Here is a 12,943-nt window from a genome sequence, read left to right as displayed (position 1 = left end):
CTGCCCCCCAGTATCTGCCTTTGCCAAATGATAGGGCCAGGCCTATTCTACTGCACATTTCTGCATTTTCCACCTTGTCCATCCTTTCTGACACCAGCATATTTGGACAGACAGTAGACTGGGACTGCACAATGCATGAAGTTCATTTCTAGTTCTTGAAGGTTCACTACTTGAAAGAATCCCACTGGGTGCACCTCCATGCAGCAGCTAAGAAAAGTACTCCAGCAAAAAAGAATGTTGAACCTGTGGAAACATTTACAAAAGAAAATTCTCTTATGTCCAAAAGGGAAATAGTAATAAATGGCCCAGTTGCTGTAAGAACAAAGACTGAATGCAGGATCAGAGAGCAGCTGGAAATGAGAAGATCTGAGAGCAGCAAAAAGCATGGAAGAAAATACAATGAAGTTTAATGAAGAAGGTGGAGGGATGGAAACCACATATGAATCTCTGAGTGGCTGAAGTATAAAAATAAGTAATAATCTTATAGAATGGATTTGGGCCAGTGTGGTGGAAAATGGCCTGTCAGCAAGGGCAAGGAACTTTTTGCAGCACTTAAGTTCATTGTGTATATAGTGAAATTAATGAAAAGTAGTGAGTTGAACATATACATACCGTATTACAAGAGTGAGAGCACTTTTGGACTTGCAGGCATTGGCTCAGAGCAAGCAGACTATATATCTTTCTTGGCCAGGGCTGAGATAAATATGTTGATAAATGGATATTCAAGCAATTTCCCAGTCTGCTGGATTTGACTGAGAATGTTGCAAAAACAGTTTCAAATCCTGTGACATTCACTTTCATGTAGCAACACTAATGTGCTTCCTCACCAAATTCACTAGAAAAATGAAGCTATTATGTTCAAGATAAAATTCTGTGAAGAAAGTCTCATGGCAAGGTGTGGTATTCTATTATTTTTTAAAGACGTTATTCTTGCCAAACTTTCACATTAGCTCAAGATCTTAATATGTGTATGTGGATGTTTCAATTATATTGCCCTAACGCCTCATCCAGACCCGATTTAGGTAAGTAAATACAAATCAGTTAGCAACAACAATACTATAAACACATATTTCTAATTGAAGAGTATGATAGTTTAAATATTGTCGTAAGAAGACACATGTTGAAAAACTTCACTGCCCAATGTTTGGTAAAGACACACCAGGTTTTATTTCTCCCCCTGCTCTGTTTCGTTGCTGCTCCATGATTTGTGATCAAGGAGACAAGAAACATGTAGCTTCCCCTGCCTTGATATTTTAGATGATCCGCATATGATTCTCACGCCTTTTCAGAAGGCATGCATGGCCCTTTAGTTTTTAAACAGTTGTATCATGACGTGCAAATATTCCATCCCTGTCCTTTTCATTAAGCTAAGTATTTTTTTTATCCCCCATCAAAGCATGTCCATTGTGGTTTCCATATGTCACAGAACCTACGGCTGTCAAGGAAGGATGCATACAAATAACCCATCTGTCAGGTCTCTGGGGCTTTTGCTGTTATCCACCGCTTCCTTCCGAGTGTAAGGGCACCCCTATAACAAGGTGCATCTTGCTCAATATGCACTGTGCAGATCAATGGCTTGAAAGTTAGAGCTACCAGCTGTCAACACAATTTGTGACAAAAAAAAGAATGCTGAAACAGGCGACTGGGGATTGCCTGGCCATTTGGGAATTGATTTCCTGAGGGTTTATCCGGGCAGAGCTTTTTATTTGCAGAAAAGTTTGTTTGAAGGAAAGTGCTGTTTGCCTGCTGTTCTTGGCATGTGTTTGTACATCTGAATTTGAAATACACACTACACTGGTGGTTTAAATATATATGAAGAAGCTGCCTTATCCTGAATAAGACCGTTGTTCAGTCTAGTTTAGTCATGTCTGATTTGGCCAGCTACAGTTCCCAAGGTCTAAAGCAGATGCCTTTTCTTGCTGACATCCTTAGAGATGCCAGGAACTGGACCAAGAACCTTTTTCAGGTAAAGCACTGAGCTAGGGCCTCATTCCCTTGTAATTTAAAATTGCAGTTGCTGTTGAAAATGCAGCATTAACTGAAATACAGTGTTTCTGAGTGCATGAGCATCACATTAGTTTCAGCAGACTGCATTGACCTTAGGCTTTTTTTGTGTCCTTATCAACACATTAGAATAATATATCATCATACTGAGCACAGTATCAGAACCTTCTGTTCTGTCTAGGCCAGCATTCTGGCTGGATGACTCTTGGGAGGTAACAATCCTATCCCTGCACCCTGCTGTTGTCTGCCCCCAGTTATACCTGATAGGAGCAACAGATAATATGCTTTATCCATCTTCTCCCTTCATATATTTGTTTCCCACTCTCTTTTTCATGGTCAACATACACAACACTCTCAACAGTTGTTCAAAGGATGTGGTTTCCAAACTCACATAATCTTGGTTGCTCTCCTCCGGGCATGCTGCAGTTGGTGTATATGCTTCTTAAAAATGGCACCCAGAACTGGACATAGCATTCCAGATGCTGTCTGGCCAGAGAAGAACAGAATGGAACTATTACTTCTGATGATGTGGGCACTCTGCTCCTGTTAATGCAATCTACATTGCATTGAATGACTGGCTCATGTCCAGCTTTAAGGTAAAGGTACCCCTGACCATTAGGTCCAGTCGTGGCCGACTCTGGGGTTGCGGTGCTCATCTCGCTTTATTGGCCGAGGGAGCCAGTGTACAGTTTCCAGGTCATGTGGCCAGCATGACTAAGCCGCTTCTGGCGAACCAGAGCAGTGCATGGAAACGCCGTTTACCTTCCTGCCAGAGCGGTACCTATTTATCTACTTGCACTCTGACGTGCTTTCGAACTGCTAGGTTGGCAGGAGTAGGGATCGAGCAACGGAAGCTCACCCCATCACGGGGATTCGAACCGCCAACCTTCTGATCGGCAAGTCCTAGGCTCTGTGGTATAACCCACAGCGCCAACCACGTCCCTCTCCAGCTTAAGATCATCTAAAACACCTAGATCCTTTTCACCATGCATTGCTGCCAATCCAGGTCTCCATCTTCCTATATATATGCCTAAAAGCAGGAATTTAGATTTATCTTTGCTGAATTTCATCTTGTTTGCTTTGGCCCTGTGTTCCAACCCATCACAATCAATTTGAATCTTGGTTCTGTTTGTACCAATTATTATTATTTATTTACTTATGAGTAGGGATGGGCTTGCACTTCTCCCTCCTTGCTCATTGTTGTGTCTCCGGCAATGTGGTTGGCAGCATTAGTCGTGTCTCATTCTCCACCTTCCCCTTCCTTCTGTTTCGCTCTGAGGAACAGCCAGAGTCCTTCAGAGCAAGGCATTCTGGGGAAGGTGGGTGCAGCTAGAAGTTACCTATTAAATTTTGCAAAAAGTTACTAAAGCAGTTTCACATTTTAAAGTATTTATATAAGGCAATATCTAGCCATTGCTGTGAGCTTGCAACATTTCCCAGAATGCCTTACTTTGAAGGACCCGCCATCAGAGAAAGGCAAATGGGTGACCAAAGCACAGAAAGAGCTGCTACTGTGTTAGCAATTAGCAATAATTATCTTTAGGTGCCTGATTCTAGACTAGTCAAACGGGGTGTGAACACTATCATAAATAAATATTTTGTTGCAATTGACATTTCCAAGGTTAGGTAGCAGATAGTGCTACTCCTTTTCATCATATAATAAAATTATATCAAGTACATAAGTCATCTTACAATGCACAAATCCTTGGCTCTCTTCTGCTTTTAGAGATTGAGAATTCAGATCAGATTGCTGTGGAGCAGATGCTTTTTGTTACTTATTTCTTCTGCCAGAGCTACAAATAATCCTTCCAATGCCACATTGGGAGATAATTGGAAAAAGTGTAAATCTGAAAAGCAGGCGCTGAATAAAAAATAATTTGTGCCTTCACCTGTCTAGCCAAATTTGACTGGTATTGATTATGTTCAGCAGACGTGAGAAGTAGGGTGTTATTTTTCTAATGCTCTTTTGGCTTTTTCTTTTCCACCTCATTTCTTGTCGACCGAATGTGCACTGTGCCAACTATAATTCCATTACAGCACTGATCTGCTGTCATTAGTAGAGAGTTGGAAAGCAACAGATAGAGTGTCTTCTGGTAGTTAAGGCAGGCATATATCCCAGCAGGAGCTGTGCTCTTTTCTTTGTAACATTTTCACTGTATCGCTTCATACTTAGCATTCTATTTCTCTCATTAGAATTATCATTTCTGAAAAGGAGAATATCTGCACCAACCATTTAGAAGGCTACAGTTGAATATATTCCAAAGGGTGGCACATCAGCTTTGGTTCATGAAGGAAAGACTTAGGTGGTACTGCTTCCAGAGGTGAAAGTTCAACCAAATGCACAAATGTCCTTAAGTGTCCCAAGCAAACCTTGATAGCAAAATAACTGTTTGGGAACACAGAAGCTGATTTCTCACATTAGACTGCAGATAATTCTCAGTTCCCACCCCCCCATTTTAAACCTAATGAACCTGGATTCTTGCATAAATACATTCTTAAGCCATTGAATATAACAACAAAGTTGTGTACAGCACATCGTAATCACCACTTGAAGATACACATCATTGCCCAGGTTTTCATAGGGCTTTGTAGTAACTCTGGTTGCATCTCTTCCTGTAATGTTTAGGTCACTGACTGATGTCTTTTCTCCATCTCTACCAGTGGAGTAGGTGGTGCTGGGAAATATGTGGCACAATGACATCACAATGTGGATTAGAGTGCCCAGAATTAACACAGAATTAACACAGGACCAACTTTTTCCATGCTGAATGCAACATATATCCCCATTCCCCGAATCTTTACTGGCTAAGGAATGCTTGCCAGCTCATATAATTTGTATTAAGACTTGCTTACAGAGGTCTATAAGATTTTATTTGGATTGTTTACAGTTGTGACAATGGTATTCTATTTACCATTTTTGCAAGACATCCATCCTATGGAGGAGGATATGAAACTATTATTAAAGTTAACCAAAACACACAGACAATCCAATAGCCTATTTCAAACAAGAATAAAAGATATGGAGTGTAAAGATCTAATAAAAATTCAGACACACTCGTCCACCAGTGGTGATTTGTGTCAACATGTAGAGCTCACCCACCCTCCTGGAATTGAAATTAAGTAGCCAAATGACTGCTGCAGTGTGTCTGGGGGCTCCCTCTGTGTAGGTATATAACATGAGTGAGGCCTTTTGGAAGGGAATGATAAATCTAAGTAGCCCCTTCTCCAGCAGCAGGCCATGTGGTGGGGGCAGTAGCGTTTACTGGACTTAGTGATGGGTGAGTCACTGCTGCTTACAAGGAAATAGAGAAGGAGCAAGGCAGCAGGAAGGTTGGTACAGTGCAAACACAGTAGCAGGAGTGCTGAATTTGCTTTGGCGGTGCAGTTGCACTGCAAGACTCTCCCTGCAACCTTCTCTCCTTCCTGATAAACAGCAGTGACTGAGCTGCTGGAAAGTTAGATGAATACTGCCATCTCTTCTTGCCAGCTACTACTACTACTACTACTACTACTACTACTACTTCTCTTTATCTCCAAACAGCAGGTCATCAGGAAGTTGAAAGTTGATTGTTCCGGCTATCTGGCGAGGGAAGCGAAGAGAATGTCTTGTGTGGCAGCTTGTCCAAGAAAGTATATTTGGTTTGGCCTAGTAATTGATAGAATGTTGGTGGTTAATTTGCTGCAGTCCATGTTTTGCACTGATGTGCTAAGATTAGAGGGGGGAATTAAATGATGAGAAGTTTGCCAAAAAGAAAAGATGAAAAAATGTTCATGACATTGAAGAAAAGGAGAAAACCTGGTGAAATAAAAATGATTTTAAATCAGCCTCAGTTAGGCAGAATTGCATTTGACAGTATTCCCTTTTGAAATGAAACTTTTCATATTAACTCCTGCATTTCACTCAAGGAGAGCATGTTTTGCATATGAATGGCTTTGTGTGATGAGCTGTCTGCAATTATTTAAATTTGATTCCTCTAGGTTAATAGTAATAGTCTGTTTTGACAACTTGGAAAAAAGCAGAGTTTTTTTTTAAAAAAATCAAAGGCAGTAAAATACATGGGAAATTGTACAAATACACATTAAACAAATATACAGTTGGCCTCCAATTACCCAATCTTTCTAAAATCTTTAATAAGATGAAATGTAACTCTGAAATTATTAATAACTGAGAAGAAAGTCTACAAGCCAACAGCTTTTAACCCCTAATATGATTTATAGAAGGGTGCATCATAAGGTAATCAAGGCAGTTTAGAAATCCATCGGTACTTTTTGTTTGGGCATATATGACTGTAATGTGGGAGAAAACCTAAACACTCTCCACACATTGCATGCTGAAGATGGGGATGGCAACTGGTGGCATGATCACCAAACACATCATTTGGGGTGGGACTGGCCTGTACAGCCCTACAACCTCCTCATATCTGAACCCCAACAAGTATAATGTGTGCTACAGCTGGGATTCACTTAGTCATACTGGAAGTGGCTAAATAGTAACATGAATATTTCATTCAGGGAAGGGGAAATCTGTGGCCCCCCAGATGATATTGGACTACAGCTTTCATCATAACTGATCATGGGTCACCTTGGCTGGGGCTAATAATCACCACCACCGCCACAATTTATTTATTTATATGTCACCTTTCCATAGTTAAAACCATGCTCAAGGCAGCTTACAAAATGTAAAAGATTGGCATGATCACAAAAACAAAAGTAGGTCATAAACAATAAATACACAGCACTCTTAAAAGTACACAACCAAATGGAAACATTTTCCACAATCACAAATGGAAATCAATAACAGCAATTACCCTGCTCCCAAATAACCTCCCCTAAACAATGGCTCAGCCCAAGAGTCTAATGAAGTCCTACAACATTTGGAGAGCCATAGGTTCGTCCTCCCTGATGTAGTTGTTGAGTGAAGAAAAAGAAATGAGGATTTAGCCCATGCTACTCCAAGCTATGCTAATTCTAACAAGGTCAATCTAAACAAATTAGAATTTGTAAATCATTTCGTCAAGTATCTCATTAGACTTTTCTGTTCAAAATTAATTAGAAGTCAGCTCAAATACGAGCCATGTCAAATGTACTGACAGCTGAAAGATGGGAAATGAGAAAATAAAGTGCAATTAGGTATGGTGTTCAGGATGCTCACCTGACCTCACAGATGCCTAAACACATTCACCTGTCCAAGAACAGTATAGTGTTCAATGCCTGAAGCATTCAGATGTGTCTACCATTTAACACAAGACCTAGTACTAAATAGAATACTTGTTTAAACCCATCCAGCTTTTCCTGTTTCCCCTCACCCTCAAATAAAGTTATTGATAAACAAAAACACATTACGTGTGGAGGTGTTTGATGCTGCCTTAGGCTAACAGGGCATGTTATGCAGAGTTCTATATGAACCTCCCCACCAACATTTTTAAATCTCAAAAGCAGTTGCCGGAGACTGAAATCAGAAGCAGAGGAAGGATGGAAAATCCCTTGCCAGCAATTTTTCCTTTCAAAAATCATCTTCAAGCTGCTTTCCTTGCCACAGGACAAAAAGGTACAGGTCCCACATTGCTCCCTCTAATGGGAGAAAAAGCAGTGGAGAGAAAAATTGGGGGGAGGGAGTGGCTCGTATGACAGTTATGAAGGATACGGACAAGAGACAACAAACACTTATATAATGGGGTTTGGGCTGGATTGGAAAGAACAGGAAAGAATTGAGAGGAAAACAAACAGGTAGAAAGGCTAGGTTAAGGTCAAATATAGGATACAAGCTGAATTAAAATGACACCATTAAACTCTTTGTAATGTTTAGAGAACTAACTAAAGGCTGAGAAAAAAAGGTAGTGGTAGAATCAACATTCCTCCTCTCAGGCACTGTGGTTGGAAAGTGTTGGGTGAGGTTGTAGCCCAGGATTGGAAGATAAACCTCTTCCTTCTCTCCCTCCCTCATCCTGGCATTTTCTTTATATGATATTATTCACATCCCCCCACCCAACCAATCATTTTGGGGACGTACTGTCTTAGACTGAGGTTCCTCACCCTATACTTCCAAATATCTTTGAATTTCTCAGTCCCCGCTCCCTGCTTCTGCTCAGATCTCCTTGGGCAGGGCATTCAACTCCCATACACCCACCTTGCCTTGGGAATTGGAATTTGGATGAAAAGGTCACATAGACTTGGTGGATAACTCTACTGGAGGAAGCGGCTGGAGAAGAAGGGGGCAGAGGCTGGAGAGAGAACTATGAGGGGAGGGGAGACTTATTTGTATAAGCTATGTTTTAATGTAATATTTTAATATGTTTACTGTATTTTAAAATATTAAGTTTGTTGTGTTTCAGTTTTCTGGACACTGCTTGGATATATATTTTCATATATTGAGTGGTATAGAAATGGTGTTAATAAACTCTGAAGTTAATAACACTGTCAGAAGATAGGGGGAAATGTCCCAATAGAAGCATAAAAGGAACTGGATATAGAAACAGTTGTACCCATCTGTTGTCTTCACCCTGATCTTGCATGACTTGTGTGCAACTGTTATTAGGGACATGTATACCTAGATCTGTGTGTGAGGTGTATTTATATTCCTGGAGGTGTATTTATATTTCTGGAGGTATTCACAGGCATCAGTCATACAGTATATCTCCATGTAAAGCCAATGTGAGCAGAGATTAGAACCATCCACTCTCCATTTTAAACATGCTTTGTTGCAATTACAAAGCAGTGGTTAGCTTCAACTATACAGTACTTATTTTCAACAAGCCCAGATCAATCAATGGTTCATGATTTTTCCTTCTTGATGAAATCACAATTTAAATTAACCAGACTTCCTATCTTGGATGTAGGAAGACAAATTCATGCAAGATAAGGCCAACACTATGTTTTTTAAAGGTTGTTGTTTAATCTTTATTTGTATGGGTTTTTATTCTATACATTGTTTTGAGACTCTTCTGGTGTAGAGTGACCCATAAATGTAATACACAATAAAATAATAATATCAATGGCTACTAGCTGTGATGGCTTTAGAGGTAGCACACCTCTGAAAACTAGTTGTTGGGAAACATCAGCGGACAGTGGCGTAGCGTGGGTGAGCCTTGTGGATTGGTGGGTTTTCAGCGCTAGGTTTTCTCCTTGCCTTCATTCCTCTCCCATTCCCACCTATGCCTATGTAATTTTAAGGGCTAAATGTTGAGGTTTCAAGGACAGAGCCAATGGGACAATTACCAAAATAAGTATCTTCAGGGCAGCTGCTCATCATACAAGAGAAAAGATTCTCACCGGGGGCAGAAGGGGTACAGTAGCTGTTGTTGTTGTTTTATATAAAGAGCTGCAGGTGTGCTAAGTTCGCTTAAAAAAACTAAATAAAGCTCCATTTATTCCAAAGAGGACCGAGTGGGAAAAATGGGGTGTGTCCTCCCCCCTGCTTTTATCACCACACTACCCCAGATGGTACATTGGCTGAGAGAAAGACACAGTGACTGGCCAAGGTAACACAATGAACCTCATGGTTGCTGAGCAGGACTCGAACCCAGCTCTCCCTGGTGGAAGTTGACCACTCAACTTCCATGGAGTCTCAAAAAGTGATCCTACGATCTCTGCTTTCTCATCTGTTCAGTAGCAACTTCAACTTTTTAGCCTGAATAAATTTGAGGCCTCACTAGATGCAGGGTCTCCTAACTCATTTGTGAAGCACCAAGCAAGCGGCAAGCTAAGAGCCGGGCATATTTAAACCTGTTGATTTTGAACGGGATGAAATTCATCTCATTTTCTCTTGGATTGTACCCATTGTACAGATATTTACACAAAGACCATACTTTTGGAACCACTGTGTATTCAGACAGGTATGAAGGTTAGCATTTGTTACGGACTTTTCTGTCTTGTTTTCTCTTCAAGTGCTTGACGCTCAATGAAGCTAATGTGGGGGTGATGTTCTAGCAGTGGCGTAGCGTGGGTTGTCAGCACCCGGGGCAAGGCAAGTAATTTGCGCCCCCTAACCTGTGGATTTGCGCCCCCTAACCCTAAACCCCAGATGTTGTGCCCGGTGCAGCCGGCCCCCCTGCACCCCCCACGCTACGCCACTGTCAGCAGAAGAGTGTTATTGGCCTCATATCTTGCTTGCAGGCTTCCCATGAGGTTTCTGGTTGATCACTGTGGTTGATCACGGTGGGTTTTCCTTAGGTTTTTATGAAAACAGCGATACAAACTAAAGCAGCAAAGGGGTTCTTCCATTCTCATCTTTGTGACCATGAGACAGGGAGCATGTGAGCCCAGTTGTCCAAACTAGGCCACAGATTCACATGCAAAATGTTGCTGGGAGGGTTGCATTATATTTCAGAGGTTGTGTGGATTGCTTTCTTAACAATATATCTGAAAACTAGAGGAAACTTTCAATGGCTACGTGAAATGATGAAAAGCTAGAGAAGAATTTTATAACAGAAAGCTTCTCTTCTACCTCTTGCTTTTATGTCGACCTCAGTCAACTCTTAAACAGAAGGAGGCAAATTTGGGAAGAAGGAATGTTTCTTATGTTGCAACTAGGATGCCTTTGAACAATTAATGCTCACGTTGTGTAATGCCCTCAAAAGTCATTCCAAGGATTATGACAAATTCTTGGCAATCCAAGGCACTGTAGAGACTCAACTCGCATATCTAATTCAAATAATCTAATTTAAGGCTTTGAGATTTACAAATTGCTGGAAAGAAGAGCTAACATCTTAGAATTACAAGCCGGCTCACTGTCTCCACTCAATTTTGCATTTGGAAATCTTTCATAAAATGTCTTTTCCCCCAACTAAGTCTGATTAATATGGAAAGGCTAAAAAAGAAAACATCCAGCCTACCAAAAATGCACCATTCTATCAATGTAGAAAATGCAGAACTAATGTAAAAGTGATGATTTAAAAAAATAATAATAATAGGAGGAATACAAAATGTAGAGCAAAGAGAGAGAATCAGTGGCCTTCTAGATGTTGCTGGACTTCATCCCCCATTATCATTGACCATGCTGCCTGGGGTTGCTGGGAGTTGGAGTCCAACTGCATCTGGAGAGTTGTGAGGCTTGAGCTAGCCTGGATCCATGCATATAGCTAGATACCATTTCAGAGCTTCTCTCTCATGGACCTTGGGAGCTGGAGCCAGGTGAGCAGGAACAACAACATCATGAGGACTTTGAACAACATCAGTACCATTTAATTGCATGAAACCTCTTTATGTAGAATAATGTGGCTCTCAGGCATAATGACTATGTTCTGCTTTCCATGGCTGGAAGCAGTAATGTTTCTGAAGACCAGTTGTTGGAAACTGTAGGAGGGGGAGAATGCGCTTGTGGTCAGGTTCTTGTAGGTTTCCCACAGACATCTGGTCAGCCACGGTGAAAACAGAATGCTGAACTAGATGGGTTGTAGGCTTGATCCAGCAGGCTCTTCTTATCTTTTTAAGTGGCCTGAGAAGACCGGGTGATAATGACTTTCTGAGGCCATGTGGTAAACAGAGACTAGAAGCAAAGTCTCACATGGTTGTTCAGACCTTCTCTTATCTTCACCTCACCGCTTTTGAAGTCACTTAGGAAACAGTGACAAGAACTTCACACATAACTTCATATTTTGTTCTTCTGGTTCTGATATACTGATATTTGCTGGATGCCTACAGATGTTCTGTAGGCCCCTGCCATTACAAAGGCATGAAATATATATATATTAAAAACAATAATGCTGTTATTCAGCAATCAGAGCATTCACTGCTGAGAAACATTTCAAACAGGGGATAGCATGGAACTCTAATTATAATTGAGCAATGCTGAACACGCAGAATTAAAACGACCATGTAGCCAATACAGAAAAATGCTTGGATGCATCACTGGAGAGATAAATGCCTGCAGATGTACCTCGAGTTGGCCTCGTAATTGCTGAAGACAAAATGCTCTTCTGCTTGTAAGCACCTTGGCAAATGGCATCTTCCGCTTCCACACTAATTGGAGTGAGAGGCTCATCTAGGTAGAGAACAACAGCATGATAATGGCCCAGTTCCTAATGCCTGTTATCTCCATCCTCCTATTCTTGGCCTTGTGGTTATTAGCACAACAGATGGCTAAGATTTTTGACACCTGTCCCAGCTGCTTTGCTTTTGCTATCGCTTGCAGAAACAAAAGCCATTTGTCAGAGAAACTAAGTGACAAAAGCCAAGTTAGGTGAAATTGCATTTTCTGAGAAAAAATAAATGAATTGTTAATAACTGAAAGCAAATAGGCAATATGAGATCTTGTTTTCTTTTGTCTAGGAAAGGTGCTTTTCTTCCCTAGATAAATGTAGAGGTAAAATGCAAAACTATTTCACTGAGTGGGGGAAATCGCATCCTGCTGTTAGTAACATATACTACCTGATATTATCATGAGTGTGTTGCAGTGTCTTATAATTATTATAATTATATATTTATTTTTATTATGTAGATCATATTGCCTATCAGTTCATGTAAGGGAGTGACTGAAAAGGAAATATCATTATAAAAAGGAAGAATTAAATACTTGCAATAGGGTTTGGCACCTCTGGCCCTCCAAATATTGTTGGACTACAACTCCCATCATTCCTGACAACTGATTATGTGGGCTAGGACTGATGGGAGTTGAAGTCCAACAACAGCTGGAGGGAGGCAGGTTCCCTATGTCAGTCTTATACCTTTTAGTGTAACTTCAACTGTTTGCTACAATTCACAAGAACAAAGCTCTCTTAAATCTATTACTTTTGAAAATACACAGAAGGAAGTGATTTTTCATTCAGCTGCCCTTCCGTTTTCCTTTGAGGGTATCCTTGTCATCATTATTCTGATTATTTATTTTACTGAGACTTTAGTAGTTGCTGGCTGTGCAATCTTTCTACTCTGTTTGCTTCAGTGCCTGGAGTGAATTTAGCAGCCAGACTAATCAATTATTGTACATCATTTCTTCCATTTCCCC

General features: G+C 40.7%; 1 long non-coding RNA gene across 1 annotated transcript; it reads right to left on the bottom strand.

The window, feature by feature from the left end:
• Positions 1-3,127: 3,127 nt before the first annotated feature.
• Positions 3,128-4,667, bottom strand: LOC307223453. The gene is made up of 2 exons (XR_013842092.1): positions 4,496-4,667; positions 3,128-3,344 (listed from the first exon to the last, which is right to left on the bottom strand). It is a non-coding gene; the product is annotated as an uncharacterized lncRNA (long non-coding RNA).
• Between the last annotated feature and the right edge of the window lie 8,276 nt (positions 4,668-12,943).

This window comes from Podarcis cretensis, assembly GCF_951804945.1.
Source record: "Podarcis cretensis genome assembly, chromosome: 9".
In the NCBI taxonomy this organism is placed as follows: Eukaryota; Metazoa; Chordata; class Lepidosauria; order Squamata; family Lacertidae; genus Podarcis; species Podarcis cretensis.
The sequence above is the reverse complement of the archived record's forward strand: the minus strand, read 5'-3'. Positions and strand labels throughout refer to the sequence as shown.